Raw genomic sequence first — 17,814 nt, forward strand, 5'->3', positions numbered from 1 at the left:
TAAGTACCAGATTGACTTCAGGATGTGAAAACATTGTTGCTTACATTTCTCAAAGAGATTGTATGTCTACATTTACTCCAGAGGCTGAAAGGCTGTTGTGAGGAATTAAACAGAAGGAGAGGAACAACATTTGAGCTGCTTCCAGGAAAGTGTTTCAACTTCATATATATTACTTTGTTCAACAACACATAATGGATTGCCAAACTCGTTGATTATTATCAATTAATTGACCAAACTTTCCAGCGTTAGTAAAATTAGTTAAATTACGCACTGAAAATTAATTAGGGGTTAAATTACTTTTATGTGGTAGGCTAATTCAGGGCAGACTTTCAAATCACTTTGCATTTAAATTATACTGAGATGCAATTAAAAGTAATTCAGACTTTTTTATAATTGTTGTGGACAATAAAAATGTGCACATATTAAAGGTCTGCAAACTTTTTTTGTGGCACATTCTTCCTTTAAAGGAATAACGTGTGACATTTAACACATAAATATAGCAGAAATCAAGTTTATCCTATCTAAATGTCTGAGTTACAACTTTCAACAATGGGTGAGAAGCCCGAGTCCTGGTGGTTGTGTTGTTGTTTGGAGCAGTGTGTTTACATCAGGTTTGCATGGACGAGACGGCCGGCTAATCCTCTTTTGATAAAAGCTGTTTTAGTCAATGACTAGAGAAAAGAAGAATAACATACTGTACTCACTCCTTATTGCAATGTCACGTTAGCATTTTTAGATCATGGTCATTCTGTGTCAATTCCGCCTGCTATGCTACTAGCTAAATAAAAGTTAGCTTACATAGGCCTGCTAAAACAACAATGCAGGCCACAGGCAATTATGGTGGGTTCCATTTGATAATGCAAATGCGAGGAGAGGGGGGTTGGAGATGTGTTGCTGGAGGAGAGTGGAGGCTTCAGTATGGACGAGGTGTCCCCGAACAGCAATTGTTTCATGCTGATCCTCAAGGGCGACATCTACTGGATCAAAAAGTTGCACATTCCTCCTTTAAGGTCCGAGGAAAACGGTTTGATGTTTAATGACTTGTTGGACCTACTCTGGGTCGCAAAGGGAAACTGCTGGTCAGATGTGTTGACATCATAAGTGAGTCCCACGGCTTTGTGTGAACAACCGCAAGAGGCATCATGCATCCATAGACTGTCTAAACAATGGACGCACCTTTTCTTGACTGTGTAGTATTGAGTTTGGCAATTGGCTTTGGCCATGTTGATTTTCTGGCACCAGAAGTTACAATATTTGGAATAGAGGATGGTGCCAGAGAGGAGCGAGAATTTGGCCACCAGGATGTCAAAGCTAAAAAGACAACACCCAACTGCCCCTTTTTAACCAGGCTGTAAACATCTTTCTTGCAAGGAGGGGAAATAAACTTTATGCTTCTTGAGGCAGTCTCAAGTGGACACTGGAGGAACTGCATCTTTTAGCCTTTCCATAGCAGCTTAATTTTGAACTGGAGGTTAGGGCATGGTTAAAATGTGCTTCTATTCACCCTGTGCATACATTTTGTACTCATGGATTGTTTCCTCCTATCTAGATCGTTTTATGTGCTGTACTAACTCTTAGATTAATGTCTCTTTGGACAAAACCACTGCTACATGAAATTATGAAATTGTAACACTGTATTTTAAATAACACAACAGCAATAGTAAAACACATGATACAACAATAACACTGAATACAATACAGCCTAAAATTATGCTGAAATATGTTATAGCTAATATCTGTGACACGAAGTACACTCAATGGATTAAAAAGCACAACTCCACAGGGGTAGAATAAAATCACGCAGGTTTATTTTCAGTCCAGTTTGAGACAAAAGTAGTCCAATCATTCGGGCAAACAAATCCAGAGACGGAGGAAAAGGCAGGGTCAAAAAATCCTACACTCGTAAACTCACAGGGAATATCACAAGCACAAGGTAACCAAGGGTAACACAACGAACTGGCAAAATGAGGGAGAAAACACCAGAAATGCACAATCAGGGGATGATGAGACGCTGGTGAGTTCAATTAGGAGGGGCTGACGCACAAGGCGGGTCACACAAGGCGCAGGATCAAGAAGACAGAGACGAGGGTAAGCGACAAAATAGAACAGCGTCATGGAAATTATAATACTTAACATGAACAAATTAAAAATAACGTTGTAATGGAGTGTCAATGTCACACTCCACGTCTTGCTCGGTCACTCTCTCTTTTTCTCTTCTTAGCTTCCTCTGTCACCGTCCTCTTCCTCCTAACCTCAGACATGGTATCTAAGTGTACAGTGACAGACAAACTGGCCTTTTTTTTATAACCGAAGGCTTGTGAGTGAACTAGTGCTGTAAAGCTTATCGGCCCGCTGCCAAAGTTACATACTGCAGAAAGTGGGCGATCAGGCCGCCCTGTGGACATAGGAGAGACACCAATCTCCCTGCCTGCTGCAAGTTCTTGTTCTATTAGCATGCATGGCCTTTAAAACTACTATTGTGAGCCGAAAAAAATATTTATTGTTGCTTTAGAGTGAAACACATTGTGCCTATTTTTTTTAATTCACTATTAATCGTGCCCAAGGAAAGGTAGGAAAGGGTTTTGGTGTTGGCCTGTGTGTACAGTATGGTGTTAAATTTATGACACATTCTGTGAGGAGAATCAAATTGCTGATCAATTTTCTCCTGCTGTGGTTGACATTGTTTTCTTTACTTAAACAGCATGCTAGTGTGCATGCAAGCCAACGGAAGCGTCTTACCACACTAGCTTGAGCAGCGAAGACTATCTCCAGAGCAGTCAGCGATGTGAAATGAGTTTTGTGAGGTTTCTGTGAGGTTACTGAGGAGTTCTCTATTCTCTATTGTTGTCAGCAGGCAGAGCTGCTCGGCTTTATACTGTTGGAAGAAACAAAGATGTTAAAGGTTTAATAATACAGTGACACATTTCTTTTTTTCTTTTTTCTTTTTTTAAAATGTACCAGCATCTGAATATGTGGTTAATACGAAGCGGCAAAAGTTTTTGTATAACCAACTCTCAAGGAGTTTGGGCTGACACCTCCACCGAGTCTCCTTCTACTGTTGTTGGTCTCCAGCTGTTATCGTGGTGGCTGGGGCGTGTGAGGAGGCGATGCTGCTGAGAAACAAAAACACCGCCAGTTATTCTACTGTTAACTCAGTTTCAACTGTGAATAAAACAATGATTGTTTTACAGGATTGAGTGCCTCTCTAAAGTCAGGAGAGAACTACAGCGTCTTTCAACCAACACCAGGATAAAGACCTGAGTTCAAAAAAGGGACACAAATGCTGAGATTGAAGGAGACGGAGAAGGAGATCTTCTCTCTGCAAAGAAGAAACAAGAACAAAACAAAAACAGAAATGAAGCATGTCTAGCATATTTTGAAAGAAAAAACAACATCTCAGTACAAATCTTCCTTACAATATAAATGGGGTTAATGTTCAGCTCTGGCCACTATAGTTACAAAGAGACACACTGTCGTTTTTTCCCCACTGTGATCTTATTTTTGAAATATTGACTTCATTACATGGTTTGAAGGGATTAATCACTTTCTACAGCCGATGCAGCATGTTGGTAAGCAGTGTGGTACTGAAATGATTAGTCAACTACTCAGTGAATCAGTTAACGAAATGAATGACAACATCAGTAGGAGACCAATTATTTAAGTTATTTTCTGAGGAAAATTGGCAAACACTATCTGGTTCAGGGTTCCCTAAAGTGATTATCCCCTTTTTTTTTCTTTATTGCATAATCTTTAAATGTTGACATATTTTAGGTAAAGAATGTAAGCTGTACAAAGGAAGACATTTAAAGGAGCAATATATAACTCTGACACCTAGTGTTTAAAATTGGTACTGCAGTTGAAATGTAAAACATTGGAGAGAGCTGTTTCCCCCCCCGCCTCCTCCTCTATCGAGACGCACGCATGTTGTCATGCCATGGACACTGAAACTCTACAACGGTCTTGATCCTTTCTGTGTTCTTAAAAAAAAGTTTTACCATGTTTCTGGTCGTGGAGCTAATTTGAAAAATGCTGAGGCTTTTTAGGTTGGATAGAATCAGTTATATTTGAACCTGTGTGCCTTCCTGCTTTCATCACTGCAACAGTTGTTAGTTTGCCGCCTACATCTCTGGTCAAAACAAAAACAAACCATTCCTCACCATGATCGAAACTTAGAAGGAGGACATACTGGCTGCTGCACTGCTGTCAGAGAACCAACACATTAATATAGCATGTTTCCTTCATGTCTGATGATATGGTAAGGTTATCTCATGATTTAATTCTGTAAATATCTTGCATATTAGACCTTTAATGATGTAATCTTGTGCTTTGGGAAATTGTAGTATTTATTTGCTTTTACTCTTTGACACAATAGTTTTATAGGACTAAGAGCCTATGGCTGGTAATGAAGATGGTATAAAGGACTGGACCTGGTTGTAACGGTTGTTTGATTTTCAGACCTGGAAAGAAGATTTTCTCATTGAAAGAAGATGGGCAAAAGATTGATCTGCCAAACTAACTAAGACCAACTGTTATCTTTCAAGCTATTCTGTACATGTTTGTGGCAGAACTTATCCCATTGTTGAAACATGTCTATTAACGTTAATTTAGGATCTGTCAGTGTCATCAGCACTTGCAGAGATGAGCTTATATTCGGTCACAGTTCTCAAACCACAAGCTGCTGTGATTGTTGATTGTCATCAATTAGATCTATGGTATAGGAATTGATATATTGACAGGCTTAGAGACAGTCGGTAAACCCCTGTGAGGCTTTGATAATAGGTAGCTGGTCATTAACCCTTTGACTTGCATTGTAACCACGCGGTTGACCTTTTTACCACCGCCATATTGCTGTATTTAAAACTCTGAAAACCTATCTTTGGCTGTTTATCCTCATTCACCTCGTTGAATAGTGTATGTAACCCTGATTATGTCAGGGCACTAATAAGTGCTTTACCATGCAGCACAGCCCTGTATCTTAACCAGGTTATCAAACCTTACAGCGCAGGCTTAGAGGGCTTCAGCTTGCCTCAGTAAGTTTTGAACATTACCAGCCTGAAAGTGAACAGGTGGAGTGGAGATGAGAAGTAGTTTTGACAGAAGCCCTCCACCATCTGGTAAGGGATCAAGACACTGAAGACATTTTGGAAAGAAAAGTGATAAGTTAAAGGAAACACAGACACCTGTATATAGACTCACTTAAAGGTATTATATGTTACCTGTGTGTGTGTGTGTGTGTGTGTGTGTGTATTGTAACCACGCGGTTGACCTTTTGACCACCGCCATATTGCTGTATTTAAAACTCTGAAAACCTGTCTTTGGCTGTTTATCCTCATTCACCTCATTGAATAGTGTATGCAACCCTGATTATGTCCAATGGGTGGCGCTGCTGTACATAATTATCATTGTCTTGAAACTTTGGAAAATACCGGTAGTGACTCAGTGCTGCACAGCTCCTCAGAAATCTCACAGAGCAAGAGCAAACGTCCGGGTAAAAAAATATATATTTTCACATATCATTTATAGACCCTCTAACAATCATATTTTAGTTGAAAGAAAGAAATTTGACATCAAATATATATCTACGATTCCTCAGAAAACATGGTTGACCGTTCGGTTGAGTTTCCAGTCTACGCAAACGACCTGGCTCAAGTCGCCAATTTCTTATTTTGTTCACCTTTTCTAACCATTGCTACTCATTCAATTTGTTAAATAAATTACAGGTTATTTTAACAAGTTCTACTCTGTGATGGTTATATACGAAAAAACTAAACATTTTGTTGCAGAAATGAAAGAAATCCATCCATAAGTAACCCTAAACCGACAAGTCAACCAGCTGGTTGACCTGCACATGCGTCCTGATCTTCAAGAGATATGGTCTGCCAGACGAACCACACAGACACACAGTTGGACACTTTGCCATAACCACAAAAGCGCAGGTTTGTAACCTAGACTAATTCAAGCATTTGAACTGAGGCTTGGCTTAACTCAGCATACCAGACAACATCATAAACCAGGTTATTTATCTTCTTCTGGTTATCTGATAGACCAGAGGATCATACAGAATAAAAGGAGGAGTGTGCTCTGTGGTAAAATGCAGACCACACTTTCTACCAAGGGGATTTACATCAGTACCAGAACAGACCAGTTATCCTGATGCTGCGCTCATTGTTGCTGGAGGCTTTAATCAGGCTTACCTTAAGAAGGTTTTGCCTGACTTTTATCAACATATTAACTGCACCACAAGGGAAACAGACCCTCTGGATAACTGCACATCATTTACAGATGTACAAAGCGCATGTGCTGCATAGGAAGGAAGACACACTAATGCCACTAAACTGTTGAGCTCAAAGTATGTATGAACCATGCCTGATGCAACTAGTGACACAAGAGTCAAGAAAATCATCAACTGTATCTAAATCTACACTTAAGTCAGTCCACATCTTTAGGCTGCAGTCTGGAATTTATTTTTTTTAAATTGCATCCTAGAATATAAAATGAAAGTCAAAATGCAGAATCAAAATGAAAGCTACAGAAATAAGTTTGAACTACAATTCCAGCAGGGCAATCCCAAAAACTTGAGGCACAAGAGCTGAAGCAGAATACAAGCCCTCCTTAACAAGGTCCAGGGCCTCTCTAGCAAGTGAGCCCAACAGCTTTTATCCTCACATTGAGGCCATCCATAGCCAGCAAGCACACACAGCACAAGCCTAGATTAATGGACAAGTGGATGAGCCTTTTGCACCTTTTAACTTTTCTGAGCATGAGATTTGGAGGGTATTTAAGGCTGACACCAAAAGGCAGCAACACTAGACATATCAATTGGTGGGTCTTCGAACTAGCCTATACACTGACCAACAATTACCCTTTAACAATAATTACAAAGCTTTTAGTAGTTATAACTGTAATGACCATGTGCTTTAGGAGGTTAATAATTAATTCCTTTGCCTGAGAATGTTAGACTACCTTACCTGAATAACTACCATCAAATGGCTAATCATCCGTGTGGATATGCAGGGCTTTGCAATGCTTGTCAAAGCTAAAATCTGCTTCTCATTATGTCTTCCTATTGTCCCAGCCAATCAGCAGAGGACACCAAAGCACCAACTACATCTGCCAAATAAAGGGAGCTCTCTATAGTAAAACTCTGGTTGAATAAATGAATCTTCCAAGTGGCATAGGATCCTAAAAATATCTACCTGCTGTTTTGACTCTGCCATCACCTTTCACTATTCAATAGATGTTCTATACATTGCCCAATGCAGCTCTAGTGAAAGTTGAGTCAACAAGACGATGTTCTGAATGCTGGTTTTGTTGTTAGATAGCCTATCACACTGCTGCTGTCTTTTGTAAATATGGATTTCTCTTCCACCAGTTAATTCATGCCATGGTTACAGCCTCTTCATCCCTACAGTCTCAGAAGACATCTTTAGCTGTTCCGGTCAACGCCATTCTTCAGTTAGTTCAGCTTTTTATCCTATCAGCCTCAGATTACATCATCAACCATTTTCCTATCAATCCCAGTCTTCACAGTTCAATCAGCCTCTTTATCCCATCAGCCCAGACAACGTAATCAGCTATCGCCTCCACCACCAGTGTCTGGACTCCACGGTGGGAGAGATTTTGCTGCCGCTCAGGGCAGACATCTTCGATCACCCTACTGTATATCCCTGGAGAGTTTGAGGGATTATCTGACAATAATTCAATATCACATATATAAAATAAATATTTCTCTTTGATTTATTTACTTGTCCCTCCTGATTGAACTGGTTTTAGTCAACAAAATATATTTTTAAAAGGAAGTAGCAGGGTTGTAACATTACACTCAACTCTGGCTTGAGGATATGATTTCACCATGATAGTCATATTTTTTTGTTTAAAAAATAGATTTAATTCAATTCATCAAAAAAAAAAAAAAAAAAGAGTATTTTATTTACAGACCTGTTAGCACTAATAAGGAATGTCCCTTTTAGGGGGTGCAGAAAGCCTTGCCTCGTGCGGTCTTCCAAGCAGACAACCATTTTTGAGTTGGGTGGGAATAACGGAGCTCTAATGTGTTTATCATCAGCCCGACCTCCTAAAACATGGAGCAACCTCTGTGTCTCTTGCATTCAAAGAGGATTTAAACTCCAGCATTCAACAAATAATCAACATGTGATTTTATGTGTTAGGTATCTTAATATCTCAAGCTTTTTGTCTAGTCTGCTCAGCTCACTCCTTCACAACCAAAATCTCCACTTTCTTCCACAATGTCTGTATGCATTTCTTCTTCAGCTACTGACAGCAATCAAGAGGAGACAGAAACAGATAGCGCCCTCTGCTGTAGCATCCGGATACATTTTTTTGTCTCATTGTTTTGAATTGGCCCGTATTTGTATCCATTTAATTGTATCACGGATATCGTTTCATCCCTAGCAAGTAAGCAGCGGTGTGGGGAGATTTTAATCATGCTTCAGACAAACTCACGCTGCTGAGACTGCACTGATAAAAGTATCAGACACTTTTGATGGATCTTGATCTAGCTAACTGCATACTATGATACTGTACTATAAAGTAGCCTACTTCTTGACAAAATGTAAAATTGTTTCATTATTGAGGACATAATCTGAACATGTGCAAGAGTAAGACTTTCTGATGCCGAGACTTTGCAGTCTGTCTTTATAAAGTCCTGAAGCAATAGTGGCCAACTCGTTACCTGCTCCTAAACAAGCTTTTAAAGCCACTTGCCTGTCCAAGTTGTATTTCCCACATCTGAACATTTATCATTCTCATGGAAGTCCTTGCCTTTAGACATGCAGTTGACTCAGCCTGTTCGGTCTCATCCTGTGCTGAGATGGTCCTCCCTACATTGTTGTGTCACTGTCTAAGACCGGTCACCTCTTTTTGGAGATAACTGTTAGAAATGATTGACCCCTGGCCACAAACTGGAGCTAGGTTCTGCTACCTGTCTTCACCATTTGATTAGATTGTTGATTTATAGTTGCCTTTAATCTGCCATCCCTCCAGCTGTTGGATGTTTCACTTCATTTTTTCCAGTTTTGTAGTTTTTAGTTATGGTCTGTAATTTACTATCTCCCTCAGTCTGGCTGCCTGTTTTATAGGTGCTATTCTTTTCTACAAAGGGCCTTAAATTAATAATTTATGGAGGATAAATCATAGTATACACAAGTGAGCAACATCTACTGCAGCGACTATACTACATAAGCAGACAGCAACACTGGTGCACCCATCATGTTTATTCACAGATGGTGAAAACCTGCTAATTTAAACATGCTGTTTCTAATACTTGTAAAAACACTGTCATTAGCCCCCTCACAGTGTTGACGTCTGTGTTAATGGGGGTGCTGGCTGGATAGGAGAAGTGTTTGACGTTTTGTGGCTTTGTTATGGGTGCAACATAACCGTACTGACAAAATTGGGAATTCAGCTTTTAAAAAAAGATCACTTGAATGAAGACGTGAACATGTTAGAGGTGTTATTCATACCATTCTTTCACTAACCATGTGCAAAAAACATCTAGAAGCTTTATAGCTGGTCTTTGGGGTTTTTATATAGATTGGGGGGAACTCGTGTCATTTTACACCATTGCAAAGCAACATAATTTACTTTAATTGGTTCTAAGTGTTTGTGAGAAAAAGCTTTCCAGCAGGTGACCTCTGCATGATTTTTCAGGCCGGATATACAACAATGACAGAATCGCCAGGGAAGTGGGTTCATGATGATTAAGCGCTGCCCCTCTCATGAAGTATCCTTGTCTCTGGAGACGCATCATTTTCCTGAGAGTTTCTAGGCTGAGCTTCACCTCAGCAACTGATGACAGAGTAAGACGCCCAGCTACTCTGCCTTTGTCTGGTTACTGTAGATGCATAGAGTGCTGAATGCATTTTTAAAAAAATCGTACATCAGTAGACCAAACCAGGAAAACAGTTGACCAATTTTCCAGGCATGGAAAACACATGGAAAATGAGAGAAAAAGAGAAATGTTCTGGAAAATCTTTTAATTTAAATATCCTCCTCATTTCATATCAAAGTTGACCAAAACAGATGGCATTGTTTAATTTGGTGTATAGATAAACGTTGCTATTTTCTCATCGTGTTTAAACAGTTGAATAATGTTTAATTGGTTAGCATGTTCATTTCAGTTGCAAAGGTTGACATGGTAGCTAGCTCATTTTGCATGCAAAGGTTTTAGGTCTGTGATTCAACTCTTGCTCGAAGGGCTGGTTTCAAATGTGTGTTGGGCATTCTTTGAGAGTTTGATAATGAATGGGACGTCGTGGTGAAAACTATGAATGGCAGCTAAACCGTGAGCGAGTCAAACAAATTATCTTAATTCATGTTCAACAACTTCCTAACTTACTATCAATAAGCAGTAGTTTGGAGGTTATTGAGGGCAATAACTAGTTAATGGTCTATAAGTAATAGACTATGTGTAGAATAAGGTACTAATAAGTGGTTTACCATGCAGCACAGCCCTGTATCTTAACCAGGTTATCAAACCTTACAGCGCAGGCTTAGAGGGCTTTAGCTTGCCTCAGTAAGTTTTGAACATTACCAGCCTGAAAGTGAACAGGTGGAGTGGAGATGAGAAGTAGTTTTGACAGAAGCCTTCCACCATCTGGTAAGGGATCAAGACACTGAAGACATTTTGGAAAGAAAAGTGATAAGTTAAAGGAAACACAGACACCTGTATATAGACTCACTTAAAGGTATTATATGTTACATTAACATTTATATAACAAAGGAATCTTAAACTCAATTCATTTCATGGTGTGTGTGTGTGAGCGCGTGTGCGCGTGTGTGTGTGTGTGTGTGTGTGTGTGTGTTTGTTTTTTTAACTTGGTGAAGAAGTCTTCAAACTCTTATCATTGGCAAATATCACTTGTGGCACTTTCATTACAATGAAATGTCAAGGGATGTTCTTCTCAGCAACTAATTTAAATGAAATTCAAATCCTAACCTACAACTAGTCAAAAGATTTTTTTTTAAAAACCACACACATCAGAAACCTTTAGTTTAATTAACATGACCAATACTATCTAAAACAATATTGCATGCTGCCTATTTATTTGCTATCTGAACCAGTTCATCACGTTCTTCAATAATTATAAATAACGACCATTTTAAATGCCCCTGAAACGTTTGGCATAACTCCTAATGAGTGTGGAAAATGTAGCACCATCAGCCTATGGTTCTGCTTTCAGATAAACATGCCTAGTGCTGGTTACGCATTGCTCATTGCACAGGTAAACTTGGGGCAAGTTTACCTGTGCTGCTACTATTGCTGGTGCTAGTTTCAAGGCAGTAAAGTGGGGGCGATCAAGCCTTTTTCCTCTAAAAATGAGTCGATGCCTGTGAGCACATTCAGGCAGACAAGTTCAGCTGTACCGATTTTAGACTTGACATGCATCATCATCCACAATGACCTGACAACATCTCCTTCCAATTAGTGATCTATTTAAGCTGCAAGATTTCACAGGCTCTCCCTCTACTCATTTATTGCCAGCTCTGGCCAGCTCAATTACTGCACTCTTTCTCAGCCCCACCACCACCCTACCTTCACACCTGTAGGCTCTGACTGGGGGAGGGGGGGGTTAAGATGTCATCCTATCACTCCTCAAATTTCTCCATGTAAATTGAAACTGTAGGGGAGTGATGAGGTTGGTGCCTAAACCTCAAACACAAAGTAAAATCTGCTGCTGAAAAAAATAATTCAAACAAATACAAATCTGAGTTGTCTGACTGAAATGACCTAGCGCGACAGAACATCACTTATTATTAAAACTTTCACAACTATTGTTTCACATGCAAACATTTTTGACATTGAGAACAGTGATCAGGGTAGCATACATGCAAGCAACCTTTTATGCCTATACAATATGAAGACAAGAGTTTAAACAGAAATTACTCCCAGATGAATCAACTGTGTTTCTTTTAATAATTAATAATACCACATTAAAATCTGCTTTGTAGCCAGTAATAAAATGTTGAAGTGACCTGGAAGTATGAGAGTGTTTACATATCATTGGTTTGATTAAAGATTACCAACCCAAGAGAGTGCTGTAGCATGCTGCCTCAAATCCATTCAACAAAAAGCCTAGAGGGAAGTCCAGGGTAACACTGATTCCTCTACATTTTTCATCACCTCTCTTCCTGCTTCATTATAGTTAAGTTGACAGGTCTGCTGTTGGGATTACATATAGCCATTCAACTGCAAAATAAGTTTTAAATTCCATCCCCTTGCGCAATGTTTGCGAACAGAGAACAATCTTCTTTATTGGTGTCATTGATTTTACAACGCACACATGCATTCCTGCTTTGGTGCCACTGTGTTAGTGGAGGAAAAGAGTAATCTATCTCAAATGGTGACAATGAAATATTATCAACATATTTGATAGGTAAGGCCAGCAATTCTGCTAGTTGCCTGTATGAAAGCATGTTCTAAACCTCGGCCCTCGTGCTTAAAAGATGTGTCACAACTGATATGTCTGTATTCTTAATAACGTGGGAGCTCACATCATTATGATTCCAGGTGTACAGTACATGCATTATTCAGTGAGTGTAACCCCTTTAAATTAGACACTCAAACCGTAACAGGAAACTACTTTAAAGTCCATGCCTGCGTGGACTTCTGAGCCTTAAATGACTCTCATCCCGATGAGCCCAGCTCTCCGTCTTCTTGATGCTACAATATGAGCTTGCTGAGCATTATGTGGAGTTATGCACATCGATCTGACATATGATTAAGAGCCTTCCCTTTGCAGTGAAAGGAAAAAGAAAGGTTTAAACATTTCCCTCTCTCGGATGAATTACCTATGCATTGTTTCATAATTAATTAGCCCATAAAGAGACTGAACAAAAGAAAAAAGGAAGAGGCAGCATCTTCTGAATTCACAAAGGTAATTAACATCTCTCGCTCAACCTGTAACATTGCAGCTTTCTCCAAATAATTGCCTCTCGCACCCACAGGGGCTCTATGGTCCTGTGTTTACACTCAGAAAGGTAAGGCTGAGTGGGTTATATTTAGACCAGGACTTGATATCAAAGCCTCTGCTTATTTAACCAGCTTGAGTAAAAAGGTGAAAAAAAGTACTCCAATGTTTATGCACCACCTATTGTATGGGCGTCTTTCTTTAGAAGTTGATCATAACATAAAACTGGATGTCCCTATCACACATACATAGTTCCCAAACACTTCTTTCACTGCTAGAATTGCCATGGATGATGTATCACAGGGGTTCTCTTGTCCAATACATTCTTGTGCACAACTATCCAGCCTCTGAAACTTGTATTTGTCAGCAGCCCAGGGAGAGTTGTCAGAATGAAATGGTTTAATGCAAAATAGATGCATCCCCAATGGTTTGTTTAAAATAGCAGCAACCATTACCACGTAGGCTTCAGCGTTGGAGCCAAACCAAGCAAAGATCAAGGGAGTTAGCAAGTTATCATCCTTGCACCGCATTCTCCATTTGGATACACATGGGGCACCACCCATTGAAATATGGCATAACAAATTCAATCTAAAAATATGAGCTCCAAAGGCAAATTTGATGTGGACAAATTAAATATTGATGGGTCATTGGAAAAGCTGTGCTTTCATATTTCTAAGTTCAACATCTCAGAGTGTGATTTCTGTATGAATGACGGGACACAAAAAGCGATAAATAATATATATGCTTCTTTTTTTTTATAGGGAGCTTCATGAATATGAAGGGATTTATAAAACCCTTGTGTAAGTGATTCAACTTCAACATCTTTGGAGTCCTTACATAGGCACTCATATCTAAGAAAAGAAATAACACTTTGTTGGCAGGCAGACTATTGAACCAGGCCGTAAGGGAACGCTCAGATATTTGGGAAATACGCTTATTCCCATTTCTAGGTGAGAGTGAGATGTCATGTCTGTGTTCAAAATATGAAGAAAGTTCCAGCAGCTAGATAGCTTGTCTTAGCTCTTGGAGTAAAAACATGACAACTTTGCCTCGCTCTGTCAAATGGTAACAAAATCTGCTATCACCTACTGTGAAGGTTCACTAACCAACATATTTAACACTGATTCTTTTGTTTTAAACTACTGTTGGAAACTTTGTTTCTGTAGTTATCTTTGTGGTCTCAGTGACAAAAGGTCTCATTGCTGACTTTGTCCTATACATGAATTAGAGGCATTATGTAACCTAAATAATTCTCCTGTTGTCTTTTAAAAATCAAACTCATCACTCACTGTGAATCTCTGCCGTGGAAATGTAAACAAAGGCTTTTTTTTTTGCACTGTTAAACGCCTCGTCTCACAGAGTCTCTATAGCAGGGGTTAGAGGTTTGCCTAAGTTGGTCATAAAGTCAGCATCAGTATTAATTTCATTCTCCTCACAGGAGCTTTAACTTTGTGGGACAAAAGCCCAGCTAGTAGCTAGATAGATAGTTCATTGATCCTGAGGGAAATTCAAGTAGTAGTAGCTTTGTGTGGCACATTTGGATATTTCCCTTCTCACTTATATCATGCAAAAAAGTTAAAGAAAGTATATCCAAAATGTCAACCTACTCCTTAGAGGTTACAGTATGTTTTATGATGTTATTAATGCATATAGCACAATCTTTATGTATATCTTAGCCTCTGCATTTACAGCCCTTACCAACACTTGGAGTACCTTGATCAGACTTTTAATGTGCATTCATATTTCTTGCCTCAATTCCCTGCCACCCCAAGTGTCATACACAAGTAAGAATGAACTGTCAAGGTCAATAGCTGATAACACTCTTAACCCGAGACTGACCTCATGGTGGCTTGTTTCACTTGAGGGACCTTGTTGCGGTGGAGGCAATTTGTCATGCTCGCAATGTAACCGGCAATTACCCTGCATCTTTATAGGCATCATGTATCATTGACTCTCAGCAAGTATCTGTGGACTTCACAAATCCCAGATGATCCAAACAGGCCAAACATAGCTAGCACATTAGAGTTTGACCTCAAATGTGGAATGTTATTTCTCTGAAAAGAAAAAATTAGGAACACTAGACTTCAGAGATTTATTCTGCTGCATATCATAACCTTATAAAAGCCATTCTCAGAGAATTCTAAAAGTCTAATATTGAGTCTTTCTTATTTGGACCCACAGGGCTATTTGGTCAATAATTCAATGCTCTCAGTCATTACATTTTAAATATTTGATAGCAATCATTAAACCACATCTCTCATTCTTTCTTGCTGATAGAAGTGCTAAAGTCTGTTTTTGAGCTTCTGTTGATGAAGAAACAAAGAAGATGAAGTGCCCATCCTCATTATTATACACTGGCAATAAACTTGCAATTAAATGTAGACGTGGAATCCGAACAGCTTTCATCTTTCATGCTTTCACACCTTTACACAGTTCCTCATCCCTTCCTTCCTCTTCTACACGCTCCATACATCACCTTCACATACAAGTCTAAAGTGGGTCAGCCAATGCTTCCCTTGCTCTGTGGAAAAAGACCATCCACATTTATCATTGTGGTTTAAGCTCTTTGTTTTTAGACACAATTATCCCCAAACAATGGCAGTTGCACAAAAAATGTCTTTCTTCTGTTGGTTACGGAACATTGGCAGACTCAGGGTGAACTAGTTTTGAATTGTATACTGATTTAGATGTAGTAGTCCATTGGCCATGGCACAATAATGTAAAAAAAATGGCTGTCTAAAAATGTGGCTGGTGATATAAACCTATACTATTATCCCTAACATCCATGCAAAGTGTTGAAAAGGCAATTTGATACATATTCTTAACCAAAAACAGCAACGATTTAAAACTCATCAAGGTAGTGTTTTGCCTTATTGTTTTGGTCTGTATGTGACAAAAAAATTGACAAAGACAAAAAGGATCTGTTTTAAAAAAAAACTGTAGATTGATAGCACATGTCAATCACCATATACATATTAACAAACCAAAAATATATTATTTCTAATCGCTGGACAAAGTTATCTCACCTCTGTACCATCTTTGGAGGTAGTATCAGAGACGGTATTTGGCTTGTTTGCAATACTAGCAAAAACTGAATTTAAAAATTCACGCTGAATTAGCCGGTAGCTCATTGGAGCTACCAACTTGGTCCTTCCCACGATGCGCTACTGTCGTAAAAAAAAGAAAAGAAAAAAACCCAATATATTAAGGCAACTGTAGTTTTTCAGTGTTTAAACAGCTCTCTGATGTACGTCACTTTGGATAAAAGCATCTGCTAAGTGAATTGTAGAATTGTGAACTTTTCTGGGGATGGTACATGGATCGATATCAACTTGAAAATCTGATAAATTGAGCCTAGGCAAGCGTTTACTTCTCCCTGATCATTTATCCTGTCACTGGACTGTTACACATCTCTCTTTGTAAGAGCCCCCTTAATTAAAGCATTGAATTTGTATCATGGCACTTCGGCTTGCAAAGAATCTCTTGTAAAATGTGCTGAAAGCAGTTAGTAATGTGGGACGGTGTTAAAAGAGCAAAGTAAACATCCACCAAAGTTTAAACCTCAAAGAAACACAGCATGAAGAAAAGAACAAGAACAACAAAGAACACTTTAAAAGCAGGTGGAGGACAACACAGTAGATCGTCTAGGTTCATGAGAAGAACTAAGTGCACATCCAAAGTCTTTAGAATGCATAATACATAAAGTCCACGATGAGTGCATTAGAGGATGCCTAGTGTCCAAAAGTGAAGATGGCACACACGGAATACTGACTCATGCCTGCGTGACTCACCAGTACACACTGGTATCAACACACTGAGTGGTGAATTTATAAGACAGAATTCAGGCAGTGATAGCGCCATGGATCGCTTATCACCTGTCACCCTGTATCTCTGTGTCCCAATTCACAAAGATTATTGTTCTAATGATATTCCAATGAAAAAGTGCCAATGAAATTTTGCAGCTTGTTGAAATGTCTGATAATGGTTATCATTTCACTGTTACTGCGACAATTGATGTATTTATACAAGTCCAAGTGTGTTGCTTTCCAGCCGTATGATATCCCACTGTCCATCTGTCTTTGACAGAATATGGAAAAGTCTAATAGACCCACAGTGATGTGGGTTTTAGTTCTTGATTTTCGATTCAATTCAATGAAAAAGTTTCACTTTTTTTGCAAGCTTTGCAAAAAACTATTATATGCTAGCAAGGTAAGCACTTCTCTTTTAAATCTAGTAGCATTTATTGAAGTAATCGTGCATGTGTATAACTTCAATAAATACTTATATGAAATGTGTGTGCAACTTTATTATAAACACCTTTGTGATAACTGCTGGCACATGTAAATATGAAAATAATAATCTGTGGAAATATGTTTTAGTGTCATTAGCTCTTAGGTTTTTTTTCAGTTGGATTTGATCGATTTATCCATTCAACGTCAACTTTATGGTGTCAGGAATTATATTTTTAGAGACTGAATCCTGAGGTGTGTAAGGGAATCAACCAGGAATAAGAGGATTTGATGAGGAATCAACAGAATAATTTAAATGTTTCACAAGCAGCCTTGTTTATTAGGTTTGTGAGTCACTGTTAATGACTTCAGTTTACAGTCTTCTTCTCTAACTGGAGCATTACTGTTAGCTAATCAGAAGTTGATCACTGACCTTGGTCACAAGAAGACAATGAAAGAAAACATTGGAAACAGTTACTTTTTTAACAGCTGCTCTCTTTTTGTGTGTCACATGAATCCCTCTTGCCTCTTCAAACATCTTTGAGTCTGAATGAGCTGTTTCACTCTTTTTCCAGACATTCAAAACATGTAAAGCTTTTCATTTGACGTTTGACACATTTCATGTTTGCCTTTGGGAGAATGAATAGTGACATACT

Source organism: Labrus bergylta, chromosome 13, assembly GCF_963930695.1.
Source record: "Labrus bergylta chromosome 13, fLabBer1.1, whole genome shotgun sequence".
Taxonomy (NCBI): Eukaryota; Metazoa; Chordata; class Actinopteri; order Labriformes; family Labridae; genus Labrus; species Labrus bergylta.